Source organism: Rhea americana, unplaced genomic scaffold (assembly GCF_003343005.1).
Source record: "Rhea americana isolate MKP2758 unplaced genomic scaffold, rheAme1 scaffold_230, whole genome shotgun sequence".
Taxonomy (NCBI): Eukaryota; Metazoa; Chordata; class Aves; order Rheiformes; family Rheidae; genus Rhea; species Rhea americana.
This window is the reverse complement of record NW_028186347.1, coordinates 1,265,996-1,280,290: the sequence shown is the minus strand read 5'-3', so window position 1 is coordinate 1,280,290 and position 14,295 is coordinate 1,265,996. Positions and strand designations below refer to the sequence as shown.

The 14,295-nt window shown below is 47.3% G+C and overlaps 1 protein-coding gene and 1 long non-coding RNA gene across 2 annotated transcripts in view; one reads left to right on the top strand and one right to left on the bottom strand.

Moving 5' to 3' along the window:
• Positions 1-14,295, top strand: part of NFIA (nuclear factor I A) — a 229,749-nt gene that overhangs the window by 127,850 nt on the left and 87,604 nt on the right. The gene's annotated exons all lie outside the window — the stretch shown is intronic.
• On the bottom strand, positions 927-1,863 carry LOC146595275 (uncharacterized). The gene is made up of 2 exons (XR_014895967.1): positions 1,716-1,863; positions 927-1,455 (listed from the first exon to the last, which is right to left on the bottom strand). It is a non-coding gene; the product is annotated as an uncharacterized LOC146595275 (long non-coding RNA).

Below are 14,295 nucleotides of genomic sequence, written 5' to 3'. Positions count from 1 at the left end.
AAAAAAAAAAGAAAAAAAAAGGTTTAAGTATATACTCATATACTCACTTTTCCATGCTTAAAACATAAAGAAGGAAATTCTAGTCCTCAGGGCGTAGGGTAAAGGGAAGGCAGTACTGGGCAGGTCACAGCAGACATCGTGCGGCTTTGACTGCGAGGAAGGAAGGATTGTGCGTAACCTGGTGAAATGCGAGAGCACCTTGTGGAGCCGCGTCTCTGTCTTCACGAGCGGGCTGCAGAGCCCAGCCGCTTTTTGCATGTTCTCCTCCTAGTCCCACAAACCTGGCATTTGTGTTTTGTACCAAGCTTCAGCTAGCGGGAGTCCCGGCCTGCCAGGCSTGTGAGTTAGGCGCTCTTCTGGTATGCAAAGTTCGGTGTTTAAAGCTGAGATGAACTGAAAACCCAGCTATGCTTTGTGGGTTTTCCCACCACTCAACTACATTATAAATTAAATGGTAGGTGAGAGACCTATAATTCTGTCTACAGCCAAGTTTTTTAACTAGTAAAAAGTTATTTCCTTCTGAGGCCATTTCATGTTCCCAGGTCATGGTTGGTATCCACTCTCCACCAGTGCAGAYGGAGGCTGGATGTCTCCCTGTCTCTCAGCTGTGATAGCCCTTGATGGCAGCCACCTTTATGCTTATTCACCAAGGAGATGCTGCGAGTGCCACAAGACGGTGTCTGAAGGTGCCTGCAGGGTCAGCTGCCCTTGGAAAGCAGCAAGTCTAGGCCATTCCCCAAATGTAGGTCCTTTAATTTCCACCTGCCGAGGGCAGAGGCTTGCACAGTGTTTCTGAACGCGCAATAAAACCGGTGCTCTTAGGAAGGATGTCGTCTCAGATGACTAACATTGTGAAACACCTCATTTACAGCAGATAACCAAGCACCGCAGAGAAAGTTTTCTATCGGTTAGAGTTGCAAGCAGGGTAATACAATAACAGCAGTTTTTATTAGCGTTCTTGTGCACCGGATCATTTGCATCGTAATCCTGTAAATGCAGGAAGACCCTCCTCTCTTGTTTACAGAGCAGCGCTGGAGAGCCATCATAGCCTGAGGGACTAATCTAAAATTAACTTTGCTTCAGAAAAAGCTTTAAAAAAAAAAGCCCTTAGCATTTTCAGCAAGGAATCTCATAGCTGGCGACGAAGTCACAACTCAACGGTGATGTCAGCTTGTTTGCACCTTTGTAACGTGCCAGGACCAAATTCTGAATGGATTTGCACCTTTAGAGATGACGCTGTCTGCTGGGAACAGCAGCCTGGAGCGTTGTCCAGGCTCGAAAGCCATGGCCGAGCAGGGCAGCCTCGGTGGGGCCGGTCTCTCCTCCCTTCCTACGGGCCGAACGGGCTGGGTCCTTCCACCCCGGCAGGACACGTCCGCTGGCAAAGGTTCGATTAGCTCCAGCCTGTGTTTCCTGCCGCCCTGGCGGGTGCTGCATGCAGTTAGCTGTGAGAGCCTGCATCTCGCAAGGAAACAAAAGCAGATATATCTAGTTATAAAATTAACTTCTGTGTAATTTAGTCCTACATTTTTATCATCTTATTTAATTTCAGATAGATTCCAACAAGAACTAAAAATACAGTATTTTAATCATAATAGCCTAGAACTGAGACTTCGCTGCATTTGGCTGTATTTCCCAGACAGCTTCATGGCTCTCGTGGAGAAGCRTCTGAATAATTAGTAACGAAAACACTATTTTTTCCCCCCTTCTCTTACCATATTTTCATTGAGATTCGTGCYGCAAGTGGGATGATTTCGCGGCCCGGATTGCAAGGCGCCGCTACGCCCGCCCGGGGACTGGACGGGGGCTCCGCCGAGGCCAGCGTTTCGCCTGCTTATCAGGGGCTGGCACGCCRCGGAGGAGACCCCGGCACGGCAGCGGCGCGGGGTGTCGCCTGTCAGTCCGGCGAGATAGCGGCAGTCAATCAGGGTCGGCCGCCGCCGGGGCCGCGTGCAGAGCCTGTCTCGTCGGTGACCCGCCGGGTTGAGACCGGCGGATTGACAGGGGCCTCCGGTTTTTTCGCTGCTGCTAACCGTTAACCTTCGCAGGCAAAGCGTTCCCACAAAAAAAATCATCCAAGGCAAGTATGACAGGAGATATTCAAAGCATGAAATGAATGCTTACAGCATGACAAAGCAGCGCTTGAAAGACATGAAACGTCCACTACGCTTGGAGTGGCGGAATGCTGCAAAGGAGAAGAGAAGAATGGGGCTGGAGTATATATTTTTATTTCGCCATATGTGTGTACAGGAAAAACGCAGTGAACCTTTCCAGTGGATAAGGTGCATAAATACAGCTGCAATTATTCTAAGTCATTTCAAAATATATTTATATGCTGTTGCTATGTTCCATTCCTCGCCGCGTATATTTATCCACCAGATAAGAGTAAGGGCCGTCTAGAGGGCAGCCTGGAAACGGGCTGGCCGGGAGCCCCCTCTTAGGCAAGGGCTGCGCCGCCGAGCCCGCGTGCCGTGCTGGGGGGCCGCRGCCGGCCCCGCGCTGCAGCCGCCGCACGCAGGCTTCTCCGGGGCGCGGGGCCTCCTCTCCCCTCGCGGGGCGGTAAAGCGGGGAGGAGGCRGAATAGGTGATGCCAAGGCCCGGCGAGCAAAACAGCCTCCCCCGAACCTGGCTGCTTGTTGTCGGATGTAGGAATTTCCYAGTGCCTGCAATGCAAGACAAAGGGAAAATTTTACTTGCAGGGAAACTGCCTTCCACAATAACCAAGAAAAAGAAAGAAAAACCCARCGCCGAACGCCCACACCAAAGCAGCACGATCCAAAATGTGAACTTTTTACGCCTCCCCAGCCGTCTAGGTTAGGCTTCCAACCAAGGGATCCTTTATTATCGACATGATATACCCTTGACATAATTTGGCGCAGTAAAGCTTCTTCTGCTGAACTCGTGCTTTCATTTACTAGATCTGATGAAAGTTCTGTGAACCACAGTAAAATGTGATAATTAGTAGTTTAATTCTTTTAGGGTGTGCGTATTAATTGAAAAGGCTTGAACTATAAATACAGGGCCTGTGGATAAAAGCACCCTCTGAAATCAGTCGCTTCTCCGAAGTATTCATTACTTGACATCTATTTCGGTAGTGTCTCTTTGCAGCGGTGCCAGTCGGCTCTTGAAGCGAACGGGAGTTCGGCACTCAGAGGTCCAAACAGCAAAATCCAGCGCGGCTCRGTGCTGCTCTCGTGCAAATAGGAAGCACGCCCCGGCGGAAACTTTGCCCTCTGCCATCAAACCGCTGGGCGTTAAAAACGGGTTTCTGGAGAATCTGGGGCCTCCACAGAGATCTGCCCTGYAGATCTGTTAGTAAAACGCTGGCTCTTTTGGGATAGAAGCCGCAGGAGATAGAAGGGGCTGCAGGCYGAGTTTCTGGGCTGGCCCGTAGCGTCCGCTCCCACGTGAGGTGGAGGAGAGCACGTTTCTCCTGCTCAGCAAGCCCACCCAGGGCATCCCAGGTCCTCCGCRGTTTGAGTCCCAGCCAGCCTGGCACTTTATAACAAACCCTTAACTTTCCCCCTCCTTACGCAATTATCCTGAATCATATCTAGGACCATCAACACCTGAACCAGAAGCCTCTGCTACTTCAGCCGGACTTYAGCTCGTTCAGCTGCTGGCGGCGGCGGGCAGCGCTGGGCCCCGCTGACGAGAGCCGCCGTAACGGGACGTGCCTTCTCGCCCGCTCCAGGCCCTCTCGTGTCCTGACTTCCTGCCCGAAGCGGGAGCTGTTCTAGTGACTCGAGGCCTTTCCAGGATGTAGAGTCGCTGCGCAAACGTGYGGCATGATTTCACACCTCTCTCTGGTTTCTCTGTGTGGTGTGGTGACTGGATGAATTATACCTGTTTTTACACGTACAGGGTGATTTCCATGCGAAGGGATCCTAACCTTTGCATACGGTTAGGACGTAGGAACRTATACGGTTTGTACGTTCAGAAAAACCCTGTGTGCGTATGCTGCAGATTCATGGGTTAATCAGGTGGTTTCCAAGTAGCCTTAATTATGTAAATCTTAAGTTGCGTACGGGAGCAAAACCATCTGCATGAAGAATGTGCTTACAGCAACTTCAGAGACGGTTCCTTGCAGTGCAGGGCTCCTGGAAGTGAGACCGGCAGCTTGATTTTCGTTATTGGGAGGGAAGGACTCTTCTGTGAGACTAGTCTCCCAGGAGGAGCTGAATCTCTTCTACAGCTAGCCTGGTCCTACTTTTGAAATGCAGAAGTTGCTCGACAGGGAACAGAGAGAAAGTTTAGGGTGCCTGTCGCAGCACTGCGAGAATAACCCCCCTCTGAAGCCTGGCTGTAGTGTGAGTGAAATGGAAAAATACCAGATCCGTTTCTTGGAAAGTGAGAAGGAGACTTTTATTTGCAGTGGTTCACAAATATTTTCCCAGGAGCGACGCAGCGAGTGCGGCAGCAGGGGCAGGAGGAAGGTGAGGCGGGCGAGCAAAGAGCGCTGCTGCCGCTCGGCCATCGTCCTGCCCACCGCGGGCACGGCGAGACGCGTGCTCCGCTCTCCTCCTCCTCCTCTCATCAGCGCGGGATCTTCAGTCACGTAGCTTTTTTCTCAGGGTTGCGGTCGCGTCCTGTTACGAGTTTGCCTGTGGGGTGCTCGGAAGGTGCTAGCCGCTTAGAGGTGCTGCTCACTGCGTGCACTTCACGTCTGCTGCCTTAAATTTTTTTTGCTAAGCCCTGCTGCGACTGAAGAAAATGCTGAAGTTGGACAGTTGGGAGTTACTGCTGAGTATGTGCTATAAACTATATCATCCCTCTGCCTTCTCCCCATCTCCCCCATCCTGCTGAAACCAAGTGATTTATAAAATGCCTTAACATTCTTGAGTGAGTTCACACTATCACCTCCAGGCACTGCGCTGAGGAGTCTGAGCAGGGGATGGGAAGCACAGATCTGATAGCTGGTGTTTTTCTCAGAAAGAAAAAAAGCAACTGATTAAATTTAAAGGAGAAAAGCTTCCTGCTATGAGTTGGAGTAAATCTGTAGTCAATRTAGCGCTTTCTAGTAAACAAGAGATGTACGTGGTTGTAGCGTTTTTTTATTATTACACACTGCCATTGTTTTCCATTTTCATAAGTTTCAATTAATCTAATCATCTTAGAGTGTCTCTCGCTTATGTGCCTAATCAACCTCCCGTCCTCCCTCACTCCTACTTGAAGCAAGGAGATCTTCTGCAAGACACGTTCTGGTATGAGGAGCCCGCAGCTCGCTCCTGTCACTGGCGAAAGGAGGCACAAGAGAAAGACAGGGCTGCTGCGAGGCATCCGGATATCTTTTCCTCTCTATCTCTCGCCTGTGCAAAACACATGGCTTGCATCCCAGCCCCTAGCCGCCTTCGCCCTCCCCCTGCCCCGGGCTGCTGCAGCACTGGGCTGCCAAGGGGGAAATGACACTCTCGTGGTGCAATGTCTCACTAGCCGAGCCAGGATAAGAGCTGGCAGTTTTCTGTGCGGTCACCAGGGCAGCCAGAGAAGTAGCCTTTAGCCAGGCAGAAGAGGTAAATATGGATGTCAACACCATGTTTCATACTAYAGTGGGCCAAATTCTTTGTTGGCATTGCTTCTCCTAAGATCACGAAGGAGGGATACTTCTTACGTAGCATATAATGCTCTCACATATAGAGAATCCCRACGTCTGCCCCTGGTATTTTTCTACTTCTGTTCCGTGCTCTTAAAATTTTATCTCTAACAGAAGGCTCTTTGACAGCTGCTTCCCCATCTGAAAACCTGCTGGTGTTTGGGGGGTGTCCCCACCTGACCAGCTTTGCAGTGCAGACCACCTGCAATTTTCCCACATGTTCTACCTCAAAGTCCTTAAAAATCAGGGAATTCACTTTTAGGAAATTTCCAATAACAGAATGCCAAGAGCTAGCCTCGTCCCTCATGCCGTATAGARGGGAGCCAAGTTTGTTGTGTAGCAGAGCATGCCACAGTTTGAGCTGCAGGAGGAATGGAAGAGGTGAGAAGCAGGGGAGAAGAAAACAAAGGGACCTGTGTTACGGCAGCTTGATGGGCTGGGGTGGCTGTGGTTTTGAGGCTGAGGGGGAACCCCACAAACTTTTGTGAGGGAAATCTTATAAAAGTGGTGTGGTAATTTTCAATAACTCAACTGGGGAAAAAAAACTAAAAGGGGCTGGAAAGTAGATTGCTGATGGCTGTCTGACATGGCCATGAATGATTCCTCTGCAGTAGGGCTGGGAGTCTTCCACTGTTAGAAGGAGGCAGAAGTAAACATCATCTCATGTACAATATAAATGTAAGTTCTTATTATTACTATTGCTATGTCAGCTGTAAACTGTTCCCACGAGAACAGAGATGCAACATCATTGAAAAAGAATGTCTTACTGTGAAACGGGCAGCAGAAACACTGTGGCATTATCTGCCRGGTAATGAATTTACCTTGGTGACAGATCATTATGCCCTCCTGCAAATGAACCGGATGAAGGGCAGGAACACAAGGATAACTCAGCAATACTTGTATTTTACAGTCTTCTGAATTTTAAATAAAACAGTAGCCAGATGTAAATGTAAGAATACTGAAGCATARCATCTCAGGAGACACTGCCAATGGTAAGATACGGGGAGGAAAGCAAGTTTTCATTCAGATCTATGCTAACATGATAGTATGGACTTCTGAGGCTTGGCTTTCATCCGACCTAACACTATGGAAATAAAATTTGACACSTAACTATGAACCTAAAATTAGTCTAAAATCTCCCTCTATAATCAGGAGAGATGCAGAGTGGTCTAGGGGTTCATCTCTCTCTTTCTCACTTCAGAGASGTTTAGGACAGAAATATTTCAGGTTAATGCTGTGATTTCTCTGGACCTGAGATTCAGGTGCTAAAGGACGTCTCCCAGCCCTTTCCCACTCATCCTCATAGGCAAGAAGTGGAAAAAGAAACACTTAGGCTGCAAGAGCAAAGCAGGGCACTTTGACTTGGCTGACTGACTTTGCTGTAGAAGAGTGGACAGTATATCTACTGCCCACTTGTACTTTCTTCTCTTTCTGTTTTTGCCTTGACTTCGACAGAATGGGAGGCACTGATCTTAGATAAATTACCTTTTGAGAAAAAGAAGTGCTTCTGTGCTCTGTGGAAGAATGTGTCTAGGGGTGGGCATACTGGCAGTAAGARCTTCCTCCTTAACTCTCCAGTGAAGTTTTGTTCTAAACTTCCCAGATGAAGCCATTATTCAAAAGTAAAAATGTTCTGTTCCATTTCTTGTTTTCATTCTTTTATGTGTCTGGGGACTAAACTGCTATGAAAAAGAGCCCATTCTCACAGGATGCTTTGCCTAATTTGCAGACAAGAGAGGTTCAGCTATTCCAATTACGATGAGATAAGAATCTGAAATGTTGGGATCTCATCCATCCTGAATTGAACTCTGAATCTTCCAAAGTCTGTCTGTCCTTATTTTTTTCCTTTATTTCTGTATTTCAGTAATGCAGGCAAAAAAAAAAAAAAAAAAGAGAGAGAGAGAGAGAGAAGAAATGGATGTTTATGCATTATAAACCGTAATGGATGGCTCTTCTTTTTACTGGAGTTGCTTCAGTGTAGTGTGAAGGTCCCTGAGAGTGGAATCCCTCTTCCATTTTCGTTGTTTCTGCCTGCCACTCGTCAGCAAAGGTCTGCCTGTCGTGTAAAATCAGTACCAGTAGGAAGTCTCATAGTTTACTTGTAYAGTACTGCTAGAACGTACTCGAAGGCTGTCACGGTGGCGGTGAGCCAGGGCCTGCCTGTCCCTTTCCTCTTCCTTTCCCCACCAAGACTTGCGTTCGGACTGCGCTGCGCTGCTGCAGGGAGGACGAGCGTGGGGCCCACCTGGAGGCCTGGGTGCTCCTTCCACGGGCCCGCGGCAAACGCACCCGCGGTGTCGCCGACACTCCCCGCGGTGCTCGCAGCGCTTGTTCTGTGACCGTGGGGCCGAGCAGGCGGCCGCAGGTCTGGTCAGCACCAGCATAAGGCCTAGCGAGCAGCTTTCCTTCTCATTGCCTCCTGCGTATTTGCCAGCTTTAGCCCGCCCCAGCCCTCCTGCCCTAGAGCTAGGCCTCGCTGTCTCTGTTCTCTCTCCATTCTCTCCCACAAATACGATTTATAGCTTCCTTTCGCCGGTGAGATGCAGGAAGCCTTTCCAAAGACGGTGGCATTCGGAAAGGCACGACTTTCTTGCTGGAGAACGCATGAAATTAGATATGGGCTGAGACGGTCCTTCCCCACGCCTTCTGTTTACTTTGTTAATCTCGAATCCCTCCGAATACACTGAGAATCGGTGAGCTCGGAGGCCCTCTTTGGGCTACAGCCTGAGGCAGATTCTGCAGAGGGACAGAGAAAATAAATTTGGTCCATGTTCTGGCCTGACCTTGGCCTGAACCTGAGAAAGTGAATGCCCCTATCACACCAGCATGTGTCTGTGGAAGTACAGTAAACACAAATGGGGGTCACTGGCCCTCTCTGTTGTACAGTTGCAGGCCAGGAGTCTAGAGCTTTGGGCTGTCCGCCCAAGAACTTGTTAATAAATGTCCATTCTTAGTCTGTAAAGGAATGTAGACAGGGCATCCTGCCCTACAAAACACAAACTCGGAATGAAACGCAGAGAGAGAGCCTCAGTCATCCTGCAGAGCACTGCTGCTGGTCTCCACGTCCGGTGGTTTCTCCAGCCTCTGGATTTAAGCTGCTGCTCTGGGACTTGCCTGGGGGAATTCCCCGCTCATACCTTGTGGGTTTCATTATCCACCCCTGTCTGGGATCGTAGCTGCCTACCTAGCCCCAAGGGCGCCGGWTCTTGGGAACTCCCTTGATAAGTCAGTCTGTGGGGCTTCCTCAGTACTCAGAGGAGGTAGAGACCTGGCTGTGAGACAGGAGAGCCTGAATCTCCCCCTGGAGTGGCTCATCTAAAATTCATGCTGTATCCGTACAGAAAGGCAGGCTTTCTTGAAGTCTTCTTGGCTCTGTGTCACATCCTCAACTGTGGTATCATGTTGTAAATGGGAGAGTAGTAGGTTCTGCCCAATCTGCTGAGGTGTTTCRAGCGGTAACCCAGGTGGGCAGCTTTGAGGTTGTGCCGGCCATACTGCATGGCTCTGKGACATGTGGGTTAACAGAATATCCTAAATATCCCAAAATAGACTGAGAGTGTGCGTGCATTTTGGGACGCTGCAAGATCCCCAGACTCCTGAGGTTCGTCCACATGGGGGTCTCTCAGGGCAGCCCTGAGAGAACTTCATGAGCCCGGTAATGGGGCTGGTCAAGGACGGGCATTGTACACAAACTGGACAATATGGACTGAGCCAGCAGACTTCCTCAAATCCATAGGACTTGTTCCTGTTTGAGATTAAGCCCTATTTGGAGTAGGATTTTTGAGTCCTAGTTTTGATTTCAGTCTTACATTTTTTCCTTACAAATTTAGGGGTCATGTGTGTTGTTGCACTGTGACTATTGGAAAAGTTTTTCCCGTCTCAGTCACAAAGATAACATATAAACCTAGTGGGGGGGGGTCAATCTCGTTTGGCCTAAAAGTTATCAAAATTAAGAAATTACTACTCTGTGCAAAGAATACAAAAGTAACAACCTTCTGGAGAAACAACTCTGAGGGACATAAAGGAAAGAACAGCAGGTAAAGGGTGTGTGATTTGCGTCGGTTTGGCTGTGAATCCGAGCTTTATTTGTGTGGTCAGTGCATGAGGTGTAGCAAGTAATCCTGAAGGCAGAGGAAAGCCCATGCGGAAGGGTGGAGCRGGTTGACCCTGCAGCTTGGCTTCACTTCCATGCCCAGCGTCCTTCTTCTGGAGGCGAGTTTGCGCTATCTAATCTTCCSTGGATATTTCTACAACCCCCATTATCGTGGCGTCCGGCCGCATTCCTTTCCGAGCGCGCCGGCGCGAAGAGCAAGGGGTGCCAGGAAGGGAGAAGGAAAGGAAAGAGCTGCTGAGGTCACCGGGATTTGTGTCCGTGTCGCCCAAAGGGCCGGCGGCAGGAAACCTGCCTCCTCGCCCGACCCCGGCTCTGCTGACTCCTCCTGCACGTGGGCTTTTTCCAGAGCGTTCTGCCACGTACCATAAATAAGTCAACTACTCATATAACTAATGTGTAATTTAAAGAAAACAAAAGCCAAACTAGCACCTCTTTTCAGAGTCCCCTTTCTGCGTGTCCGCAGGGCTTCGAGCTCCCTCAGCAGAGTAACCTTGGGGAGCACAGCTAGCTGCCGCCCGCCAAGGGAGGGTTTTCATAGAGYCCAAAATAATTACAGCATCGCCGAGTCTAGTTGTATAATTTCTTGGCAATATACTAATTAAAACTAGATATTTACACATGGCACTTGTTTAAACTTAAGACTGATTTTAAAGAACCTGCATGCTTATRGCTATATACCATGGCTTTATTGAGAATATTTTTCATGCAGGATGAATTCCTGAGCTTTGTTATGAACATAAGTGAGCTCACAGCTTTGTGTCCAGGCCTGACTACTTCCCGGGCATCCGAATCATCCTGGTATTTCATTCCGCTGTCTAAAATTATTTTTAAAATACTACTTTTTTTCCCGTTAGTGTATTTTTATAGCAATTAGAAGCTTCCCTGTGTTTACTAGCAACAGACAGTCCAGCAGAGCTGAGTGTTTAATGTGATGAATAGTGTTAGGAGCTAAGAGAAAAGTCAAATGCGTGTCGACACTTATCAAAGCTGCTCTGCTGCTCAGAATGACTGTTCTTGATACTCGTTTCATGATAAACTTCCTCAGAACATGATGTTACTGGAAAAAAAATTATCCGCTCTGAGAAATACGCAGGTGACACAGTTGAGTCAGCAGCTTGCAACAGTGACACAGGCTTACGTTTGTAAAAATCCCCATTGAACTTTTGTCATTTGCATAAGTATATCACAGCCTCAAAAATTGTCACCGCAAGTGTCCCACTTCTTGTGTTCACTTGTTAGCGGTTTAAACTAAGCAAAAATCTTCCTACCGTCAGATTACGAAGAAGCAGAATCCCGGGGTTAAAAGTCTTAATGGTCACAAAACTTTCTTTTTTCACAACTAAGTCATCATATAAATGTTAGTGTCTCCAGTTAGCACTGATATCACTGGGGAACATGACGAACATGGGAAAAATAAGAGGCCACTGTGGAAGCTACAAAATCCTACCTCCCGTAAAAGAGTTTTTAATTACTGAAGTTGCAAGCATTTCTCCGTGCACAAGCATCTCAGCATTCATAGGTGGAAAGTACCTCATGCTGTGTTTGAAATATCAACTGGATTTAAAAGAAGGCTTTGTGCTTTACTATGGACCTTTCTTAGCCTCCTGCAGATGGTCCCGATCGCTGAAAAGAGACATGACTTGTGAGATGTGTAGACCTCCGTGCTGTTTGTTGTGCTGCTCTAATCCTGCTTTACACCCATAAAGGACTTCACCCCTTAAGCCCTTACCCTCTTTCTCCTAAATATTAAAATTATTTTCCTGAGTGTCATACCATATTAAAGCAGAATGAAAATGGGTTTAACAATTGCTGGCATGGGGCTTCTGTACAGCATGTGTGTCACAAATCATGTCACTTTTCAGCAATAGGGCTGCTGCCAGCGGGAGGCTCAGAAATGCTCATGTTAATCAAAAATTTTAATTTCAAATCAAATTGACAGTTTACACATGGTGAGAAGTGCTTCTCACCATGTGATATTTCAGTATGCTACGCTGGGCAAAATGGGTGCACTTTCCTGTTAAGAATTTTGACTGCAGTATCTGCAAATTTATGGGTTTCAGTGTATTGGGTATGGTGAGTAGTTGATCTAAGGGAGCCCCTTGGAGAATAGGAGACAGAAGGGTTTTCATGCAACCTGGCACTGGTGAGCCGCTGTTGGCACATGCTGCTGGAGAAATGACAGGTATTCAATAAACATCACTATGGTTAAGAGGAAGATTTAAAGGAGGGAGGGGCTGCAGTGCTATAAACAGGATTTGAAACAAATGTGCTTATTTCAGTCCCTGATTAGTCTGAACGTCTTAAGTATTCCAAACCAGTTTTTAAATATCTTTACATTTATTTTCACACTGGTGTTGTATACACAGTATCAACAGTAATATTTATGAGATTAATATCGTAGGCTAAATGCTAATTCCAACTGGTGTGAAACCAAGTAAACTCTTTGTATGCTGAGGCACGCTCCGTGGGTGCGAAAGACCGAAACGTGGTGGCACGTCATGCCTACGGCAGGCGTTCCCACCGTAGTGTCCCACAAGTCCTYCCTTCCGCGAGCAGCTTCCCTGAAGTCGGTGGACAAAATCTGGGGGSCAAAATTTCAGCTGATATTTGATAGGAGTAAGACTAAGGAGCAAGGACAGTTAACAGAGGGARTGTGATCTGCCTCAGGGACACTATTCGTAGAAACCGTTGTTTTCAGGTTGTACCACAAATGGGATGCTGACATCAAATGYCCAGCTGAAAAGAAATTATCATTACCTTCCTTCTCTTTCTGGAGAGTATTTTCAGCTCTTTGCTGCATCTACACGGGCGAGAGGGTGGGCGAGAGCCCCGTGGCCAGCGCCCCGGGGAGCGCTGCGGTAGCACGTGCCATCAGCATCTTCGAGAAGCTGGGTCTGCTCGGGGTAACCCGGCAGCTTCTCTGCGCTCACTTGGACGTGGAGTCGTTCCTGGAACGACGAAGCTGAACTTGCAGTCTCGCTGCAGACCTTGGAGATCACCGCTGCCGTTGCTCTTGGAACCAGATTTGATAAAAAATATGAAGATAAATAACTCCTCCATATGATTATTTTCAGGGAGGGAGGCTTTTCTTTATATTACTCTTTCTATTGTTAGATGCCATAAATATTGTGGAATAGCTATCCTAGTATAGATTTTGTCACACTTACTTTGAAAGGGTTTTAAGGAGCGCATTATTTTATAAGCTGTCAAATGACTATGACCATTTATAATGATATTTTTTATTTTCTTTAATATTTTCTTTTTGGATTGAAGACCTGAAACAGAAATATGTTAATTTAAGATATCCGTTGTTTCTCAAGCCAGAGGGTCCTAAATAGTATTAATGCAGCTAATGTATTTATTGACATGTGTATATAGTAGAGAGGGAGATTCTTAATTTTTATCATCGTATGGAAGAATTTTACTTAATTGTTTTCCCACCTAAATCAGTACTGAAGAGTACGCTACTTAGGAGTCATCAGAAGTGAAAAACTATGCTAGACTTGCAGGAGCTTTTAATGGTTTCCACTGCATGAGCTTTCAGAGGTCCTTAAAACTGAACTTGAAGGGCTTTCAGGCTTCGCAAGATCTTCATCTTCGTGGGAAGGGAACAATTCCTGTGTCCTCTGCTTGGACAGTACTTGACATGATTGATTCCAATCCATGATCGGTTCATTAACAGTAATAAGTTGCCATTAATTTCACTATCTCTGTACTTAAGTGTAAAATGAGCTGTATCTCCTGAGAGTTGAAGCCCTTGTGAATCCACGCAGGATCAGCTGTTGGAGACACAGCTGGTCTGTTACCACATTTGCTCTGGTCCGTGTTTAGTAATTTGGAACCCACACTCTGAAGCTCAAAGTGACACATGTTGAAGTAATCATTAAGCACTGCTATTATCAGACGTTTTGAAATGCCATGAATATGAAAGGCTACGTGTAGTAAAACGTTGCACGCGTGTTTCTGTCCTGACTCCCCTTTGGGCAGGGCCTGTCGTCGTGGGTCGGGTGTTTTCCCTAGTGAAGCACGAGAGCCCTTTCTCTGATCCTTCCCCCAGCATGCTGAGATCTTCTTTCCCAAGGACCACTGCGAGTGCACGGGCTGTATGGCAACCGCGCGGCACTGGAGCACAGCTACCAGAAATGCGTCAGGGAACCTTAGCAGCCATTCAGAAACTTACTGCCTGCTAGATACAGGCCCTTTTTAGCGTAAAAAAAAAAAAAAAAAAAAAAAAAAAGGGAAAAAGAAAGAAAAAACAAAGAAAAAAGAAAAGCAAATAACTTACCAATGATTTTGCATGTTGTGAAGGGTTAACAAAACTTTCATTATCACACTCTATTAAGCCAGGACCAGGAAACAATTTCTAATCGACGCTGGGATCTGGGCAGGGATTGTGCCGCCTTTTGTAGCAGGTCTCCGATCTGTGTTCGCTATTCTCCCATGCTCACTTCCAGCTGTTGTCATTGAAATCCCACATAATCTCCCCGGGTCAAAGGGCAGTCATCCATGACTGCCGCTGTTAGGAGGTTATGCTGATTTCTGTTGTCAAATATTGGCCCTTTTCTCTTTCAATCACTGCCATTCGTTT